At 36.4% G+C, this 8,881-nt stretch overlaps 1 protein-coding gene across 1 annotated transcript in view; it reads right to left on the reverse strand.

Annotated features, from left to right (window-relative positions):
- LOC101921460 (uncharacterized oxidoreductase ZK1290.5-like) overlaps positions 1–8,881 on the reverse strand; it is a gene marked incomplete at its 5' end in the record, with an annotated part of 49,625 nt that overhangs the window by 39,682 nt on the left and 1,062 nt on the right. The gene's annotated exons all lie outside the window — the stretch shown is intronic.

The raw sequence follows: 8,881 nt of genomic DNA on the forward strand, positions 1-8,881 counted from the left end.
AATAACACGAGGAAGAAAAGTAGGCAAGCATGATTTTAAACTCTGCAATTCTACTCAGGCACCAAGGAACAGAATGCAGGAATACAGTTTTGTCGCAATGCAAAATGGTAGGAGAGAGCCATTACATATTTATTATGTATCCAGGGAAAGGGAAGCCAGAATTGCTAGTTTTCTCTCTTCCTGAGAGGAAGGAAGAAATGGCAATGAGCCATTGTTGACAGAAGCACTCTATTCCCTCCATCCCAAAGAGGCTCTGACTGTAAAGGATATTCAGATCATCCAAGGTAAAATGAGCATGTATCTCTGGTCACTGACCTACCATTTATCTAGTCAGAACGTTAGAAAAGGGAGTATAAAAGAACTTCTCAGAATGTGTCTCACAGCAAGCCCAGAAAATCTGCAAGTAGCATCTATCATCAGTGGGATGCTATAGCTCTGACACGGCACCAATTCACTAATGTTATTTCTTGCAGCAAAAATACACTATCACCCAAAAAATGCAAATATTTTTCCTGCAGGAGTAAAGAGGTTTCCACTGGAAAGTGCCAGCCATTTAAATTATTCAGCTGTTGCATACAAATATTTTTATCATTTAACTTCTTGATTAAATTTTATAGGGAAGGACAACTCTGGGAAGTCGCCTATACATTTGAAAGGCAATTATGAATGTGTAATCCATGTAGAAATTTCATAAGCAGAGCAGCAGCACACATTTAAATGCCTTTACAGACAGACTGCCAAATCTTGAAGCCTTTTCTTTCACTCCACTCTTTCCCACCGCCGTGAGAACTATTTCTCATTAACAACCAAATTGGTTTCAGATGCTCTGCTATAAGATGTTACCTTAGAAACCATTTGGTAAAAGACTGTGGCTTCCTTCCATAGAAATCTCAAGCAGTGAAAAGGCAGATTTTCTGGCATAAATCAAATCCAATTTCTAGGGTTCACTAAACCTTTTCTTCTCAGAATAATGTTTTGTGACTAGATCTTAGCAGTTAATAGTGCACAAAGAATTGCTGGTGTGAACCAGTTTTAAATTATTTTCATTCTATTCCCTCTGTTAACTCAATTGAAATGACTTCTAGTACTGATCATACCTTGATAGAACTTTTAACTTCATAACTAATAAGGATATGTACTCTCTACAGCAAATAATGTTTTTCCTCCCCTTTAATACATCTTAAACTATCTGACAAAGACTACACTTCACAATAAATGAGACAGAACTGTGACAATTTTTTCCTCCTCCAAACAGCTTCCACAAAGAACAATAAAAAGGAAAACATACTAAATTCGTACTCTGTACTTACGTAGGACATTATCATAATAATCCCTGCTGTGAAAGTTTGACTTAAAATTAAGTAGAGGGACTGCAATTTTTAAACATGTAGTGGATCATGAGACCAGTAATTAAAAAACACTTAAGAGTACTGTAAAGATAACATTACAGAAAAGATTATAAAAACAACTGCAATTTATAGTGACTTGTAGCTTACAAGATGAAAATGTACGTACAATAAAACACCACTGTGAGATCCTAATTCAAGATTATGTTCAATCTGATGGCTAATTTTTGACATCACAGCAGTGCCCTTTATACCTACCAGACTACTCACAGAATAAGTGCAATTGTGAATCGTGACAAGATCTTACTCCTCCAATACCACGTGACACTGCAAGGTCAGAGACTTGCAGTGTCCCACTGCTAACTAATTGCATTCATGAGTTCAAAGGACAGCAGCAGCCCAGCTATCAGTAGAGCACATTAAAACTGAACAATAAGGAATGTTTCTGATCAAATGCTTCTTCCCCCGCACATCATCTAAATGTATTTTCTCAAGGTTTCCAAGACAAACAACATTTCTTGTAGTCCCTCCTCTCACATTGCACATTCAACCTTAGAATAGTATGTATTAGAATGCAAAGCACTTCCATTCAGGCGTTAAGCCTGGGGAACAGACCTCACAGTTATAAAACTGATGTAAAGCCACAAAGATGTCTTTCCTTTTTCTCTCCCCTCTGCAAGGAGGATTTTTGTATCGCTCTCTGTGCTTGGCATAAACATTAGAAGAAATGGAGAAAGTTTAGGAATCAGTACCTCCCTCCTTCCCTTTTGGAGGCATGAGGAACTACTGCAATTTAGGTTACAGCAGCATGTGACATCACCATTCAATGCTGCCAGAACTATGCCAGGGAACTCTGGCAAGGAAAAAAAAGTATGATGACTAAAATCGGCTACATGAAGGTTGAAAGATACAAGTCAGCTTTCTTCCTCCCACCCCGAGTTTGGTAACATTTTTCTACATTACAGAAACATGGTGAAAGACAACAGTTAAATATCCTGGAGCTTGCTTCTCTGTTAATTTCAAACTGGTTACAAGTAATTTCTTCAACTAGTGGGTAATCGAGCTTGTAACACTTAAAAGTATTAATGACAACAGGAAATTTAAAAGCATACACATAAAGTGTCTCTGATTATATTAATAAAGGCTTTAATTATTAAACAGAATGCCAAATTTTTCTTTATTCCTTAGACTTGGTGATGGACATTTAAAATTCATCAGCAACAGGGTGATAACCAAAAAGAATCCAGCATGAGAAAGGAAGCTATCTTTCTGCTGTTAAATCACAGTTCATATGTCAAAATACAAATAAGGTAAAATCCCCAGCAAAAATATAAAAAGCTGTCCTCATAAATTTGTAGGTATACAAAGAGAGCAGAGACAAAGCAGCAATTTCCCCTAGAAAAAAACCTACGAACTTTCTGTACTGTGTATACTCTCATACAAGCAAAACTTGGCCCAGCATTTTGCCCCAGATACATTTACTAGTACCCTTTATAACAACATTTGTACAGCATTTGGTCTTTTTTCAATGAATAAAACACCCCCACGCTGGAAGTAGGTGAAGTTAGAAGAAAGCCAGGAAGGTAAGAGTTCAGCAGGTTTAGTCAGGTTAGGACAGAATACTGCTTTGTTCAACTGTCTACAAATGCACAGCTGTCTGGAATATGGCCACATTTTGTACATGGGAGAAGTTAAATATCTGGAGGCCCTCAAAGCTCAAGTACAACTTCTCAAGGTCAGATCTACTGAAACGGTGGATGAATTGAGACAGAAAGATTTATAGATGTGGTATTTTGTTCATCACAAGAGGCTATTAAGGCAACTTGGTAACCATGGGTGAGAAGCAAAGTCCCGACAGAACAAAAAAAAAAAAAAAAGAAATGGTTGAGACCTGAAACAAAGGGAAGAAATAAACAGCCGATTCTTACTACAGGATAAGATTAATAGAAAGGAGTGCCATAGGTCTTGGTATCAGGACCACTGTTCCATAAATTTTCTTAAGAACCGAAGCCATGAAGAAACAAGAGCCATGAATAATAATAAAAAAAAAAAGACGGTAACAGTGGAGAATGACAAAAAAAGTGATGGCTTGATTCTGGTGCCATTGACTTGAAAAGCAAAATCTCATTTGGTTCCAATGCCAACAGGACAGGATCTTTTTTGACCACAGCTAAGTTTAAGAATGAACAACTCTAGCATGAATATTTAAGAAGTAGGTAACTGGATTAGTAATACATAATGGAAGGAAACATTAAAAAACTTCCACTCAATATTAACATTCAAGTTATATGTAGCATTTTGACAAAAAAAAATCCAAAACAGCCTGATGTAATGGAAGTGGAACAATCTGATTCTGTATTTTTCTTCACAAAAATCCCACTTGTGAAAAGAACTGGGAACAATGCAAGAAGTTGTATATGGTTGCAACGCAAATATTGTAATGTCTTAAACAATGCAATTAGCATTAGTCAGGAAAAACTTACTTTATGATTTATTTACTGAAAGCTACAGCTGACTATCAGGAATCTTATCTATGCAACACCCTAAAATGAGGACAGAGAGAATTTGTGGTTTCCCTTGAGCATGGACAGATTCTATGTGAGCGGCTGTGTGCATTATTTTACCATGCTAGTAGTGCAATATACTGACAAATGCAGTAAAAATGCAATTTAAGCAAGGTAGTAATGCTGTAAGTTAACCGACATCGTATTATTTAGTTGGATTGAATTTTATTCCTCCTAGGCTTTGGCTTATTTGATTAGAAGTTGCTCAGAGCAGTACCTTTCTGCTTTCCTAGTTACTGTAACAGCACTGTCTATTCTTGAATAATCTTCTGCAAAGAACATCATTACTAGTAATAAAATATTCCCTGTGTGTGACACTGGTAAGGCACAATGAGTATAAAGACTTGATTATTTTGTTTAGTAATTGCCTGTCCTGAAGCCCCTTCCCAAACAAGCATGCAACTAATATTATACTTTAATAGGAGGGGATCATTAGAGAACTTCTCATCTCATCAAGTTGTTATTAATTCTAGCTATGCCAAGGATTACATCGAAAACAACTTTACATGAAAACATTCCATGAATTTTTGGTATCACCAGCACATCTTGTCAGTAAATCACATGCTGTTTGACTAACCCCCCTGAATTTCATTATTACTGTCCCTAAAAAAAACCACAAACACACACAACACACACAACCCCCCGCTTTTCTAATGGGAATATAACTGCCACATCAAGGGGATGAAGATAGTTTCACTAGAGAGAACAAGAACAAGCTTTAAGAGATGTCTGTAATTGGTGTTTTGTGGACCTTTTGCAACACAGCAGTATTTTTTTTTTAATAAATAAGCCACTCAGAGAAGTGTGTTGGTGAAGATCATGAACAAATCAATAACTTTTTATCACTAAGAGACTTCATCAAGTTTCTCTCATATCACAGAGTCCTCCAACAAAGAGTGATGCCACATTAAATTTAACCATTCAGTACATGACCTTGAGTAAGCTTCCTAATACTTCAGTTAAAGGAAGAAAAGCTCTTGCGCTACCAAATTATATTCAGATGCTTTAGAGGGTAGCATTTTCACCCCTTAGACTTAAGAAGAAGAAAAAACCCAACCAAACAAGCAAAAAAAAGAAGCAGCCCTAAGTGCAGGCTTCCTACTTAACAGAAATAAGCAAGAACAGTACAAACTGTATGTATTTTTCTTCCAAAGCCTGAAGAGGATTTGACAAGTGATGCATTTTTGGGGATGTTGCTTTAGATAAGCACCAAGTACCCTGTAGTTAAATTAAGGTAATGTCAGAATATTTGTGTACTAAAGTAAAAAGACTCACAAGGTATGTGATTCTCAGATACATGTAGCTCCTGCGAAAAAGTGTAACTACACCAACTTTAAAACAGTATCATTTTTACATCATTTATTTGCCCTATGTTTCTAAAACCGTAATAAAGTAAGTCTTGCAAATACAGAAAGAATTACAGCTATCCTATTAGTAAGACAGTGAATGTATCCATTTTCTAAAGCAATCTAAAGCTGTTATGAGGTAATGTACTCCCGAGGGCACAGCTTTAGACTTGTATCAAGTGCCAAAATGCCAGTTCATTTCTGACTTAAGCTTACTCCAGTTGAAAAGCAGACTTTGTAATGAAAATTATTGGCAGCAAACATGCCTGACCCTCTGCATATGAATAATATTGTCTACCACAATTGTTAGAATCAAACCACAAGAAATGTAAAATTAACAACATTTTTTATAATCATACAATAAACAAGATGCAGGTTATTTTTATTTGTTACTGAAAAGTTCAGCTATACTGTGTGTTTCTAATGCAAAGGTAGGCTGCCGTATAAAAATTGGTAAGGGTCTCAGGAAAGTCAGCTTGTTTTACCATTGCTAGGAGACTTGTCTTTCTGCTGGACTCAAGGCAGATAAAACACAGTATGAATATGCACCTCAGTAAATACAAAGTTTTGGATGCACAGAATTTGTCCTGTTATTCCAAGTAACCTTTCAGACTGATAATAAATTTTGCACACTACATAGCTTTCTCTGGTGTACAAATCCTTCTTTATCACTAGAGATTTTAATGGAAATGGATCCTTCTCACCAAGAACAGTTTGTGTAAGTGAGCGCAGAGCATCAGAGAGAGAATGGTAACCTAATGAAAGACTAGTTAACCTCCTTTCTTCCTGTCTCCCCTTTTGTATCAGCCCTTGACCAATTTATTGAACTTCTCCTATACAAATTTGGAAGAAAAAAAAAAAAAAAAAAGTGAAAACACCACCAGCACAACAACTTTTGGCAACTGAAACTTGAACAGAAAGAACAGATATTTTTGACAGAATGTTATCCTAGGCTGCTGCTGCACTCTCTCTAGTAACATGTTCTGGCCAAGAAACACACTACATGTCTCCTACTCCAGCTCTCAGCTGCTGTGAAAGGGGTTTCATCATTTGGAAATAACTTGCATACCTATCCAAGCTGCCCTCCAATTGACATGCCAGGATAGCTACAACAATCTTAACATAGCGTATTTATGTCTCTCTGAAGCTTTCAGAAAGATTATCTATCAACGGGGCAACATACATATCTGTCCTCTCAAAGATGACTTTTCATAGATAACAATTATGTCTACATGTTTAGAGGGGTAAGAAACAACAAAGAAACAACCAAATCTTAAATCCTGCAGAAAATGGCCTTGCAGAACATGCATCCTCACTGAAGAAAGTTCTCTACTCAATAGCTGAGTAAATATCTTGCATAACAAACATTAGTTAATGCAGTAATGCTGTAACAGAAATAAGCCGTTAATTTGTAAGAGTAGTTAAATGGGAACACCTACAATAGATAAAGATCCCATTGTGTTAGGCTCCATATCAGGGTATTAATAGCTTGACTAGAAATGCAAGTGTGGCAAGTCTTGAGCGTCTTTACCAGCTCCCTTCTCTTCTTAAAGCCACAATGTTCTGCAGCATATATCAAGGATTTCTTAAGGTCACCTGACTGGTTCCTATCACAAGATCCTCAAAAAGCTGCAGAATGTATAAGCAATATGTCAAGTGTTATTCTAACAAGACAAGAATAGGTAAGTGAAGTCAAAGAACCAAATCCTGGTGTTCATGACACCACTGTAAGTCAAGAGAAGTTTCTTGAAAGCCATAATGAACAGAATTTATTGGGCCAGAAAATTTCAAACTTAATTCTCTTGATCTTATATGTTACTATCTATTTACTGTAGCTGGAGTTCAGGCTTCACAATCAACTACTCAGTACTACTAACACAAAGAAAGGACAGCAAGTGGCATGCTATTTGGCAGAGTACAATGGAGACTTTTTGCCTGTATACTTTCTAGTCAGCTTATTCTGCTAATAACCTAAGAAAGGTATTGCAATCTCAAATTAAAAAAAGCGGTTCTACAGATAGTCTAAAATACAGTTCAGCATATACTGAAACAAGAGACATAAGACAGAGCCCATTCTCTAAAAAAGCCTATTAACTTTTTTTTTTTTTTTAAATTTATAACAAAATCTCCAAGTGAACTAAATTGGCAAAAAGTATTACAGGTTAAAACAACCAAGCCCTCACCCCCAATAAAACCCAAATAAAAAAAAAAAACCACGAAGCAAAAGCATAGCCCTTTTTGTTCATTATATAGGGACTGTATAAGGGACAGCTGCATCAAGTATTCTTAAGGTTAATTGATACTAAAATAACAAATTCATACATCGGGTATACACATACCACACGCTCATGAAGATGTCTATGCACATAAATACGTGGTAAAAGCAGTTATCAGCATCTTGTAGGCTTTTAAATTCTTTCTCTTTTTAAAAACATTTAGCTGATGGTGCTGAGTTGCTAAGACTTTTTAACTAATATGTGCAGCTCAAATGACTTTGAGTACTTTCAAGCAAGCATTACAAGCTTTCTATTCAATTAAAAGTTTCTGGATGAAAAAACAGCCCTATTAAAAGCAAAGGCCAACTCCTATTGACTTAAGTGGCTTAATACACTCTAAAATCCACAGCTCCAATTTTGTCCTCCTTCATACTAATTAAAATCCTAAATAATTGCTCTGAAGTCAGTACACACTCATAGGATAAAGATTAAAAGAGCACAAGGGTCATCTTATTTTATAGCTTAGCTCGATACTTGTGTGACTGATTAACTCCAGCATCACAGACAAAGAACTAAGTGCCTTAGATTTCTAGGTTTATGTAAAACAATGGAAAAATTGGCATATCAAATTGACTCATGATAAAATTGCATCATGAAAAACTGATTGGGAAGGGTATTCATGTTTTCGAATATGTTATGAATAAAAGAGGCTTCTGGAAAGACTCTTAAGAAGAGAGAGAAAGATGCTCAAATACTGTGCCAAAAGAATCACAGGCTTTAATCAAGAGACTAATTGCTCACTTCTACAAGAAATAAAAACTAATTCATGACAACTACATAAAAAGACAACTATTAAAAAACTCCAGAAAGATCCGGTGAAGTATGCAATGGTCATTGGTATGTGTATGGTATATGTTTTGCCTCTTCGTGGCACATCTTCCAGGCACAACTCCTGTTTTGGGAGAATTAATCTCCGAGTACAGCATGGACAGTGCTCTGACACCACAGAATTACTGGTATTAACCCTCCCCTGCTCACATGGTCCTATGCTGACTTGGAAAAACGGCCTTTAATCATTTAAACAGTTTGGCTCTTTTGGACCATTAGCAAATCCACCAATCTGATGAATTTGGAATCAAGAATAGTATAAAACCAGATATTCCTATTTACAATTAAAAGGAGTATTCTGCTGCAAGCCAGTCTTGGGTTTATACCATCTACAGTTCAGTAGAAGAAGAAAATCCTTTTCTTAAAGGACTGAGGGAAAATAAATGCTTTGTGGGACAGGACACAGAAAGATGCTTCAGATTTCACAGACACTTTCATGCCCAGGTTCTAATTGCAGAGGTATATGCTGGTTAGCCTTTAGTCTTGTTTTGCTAGGACTGAATGCAATAGCTTTCCTGAAC

Source organism: Falco peregrinus, chromosome 10 (genome assembly GCF_023634155.1).
Source record: "Falco peregrinus isolate bFalPer1 chromosome 10, bFalPer1.pri, whole genome shotgun sequence".
Classification (NCBI taxonomy): Eukaryota; Metazoa; Chordata; class Aves; order Falconiformes; family Falconidae; genus Falco; species Falco peregrinus.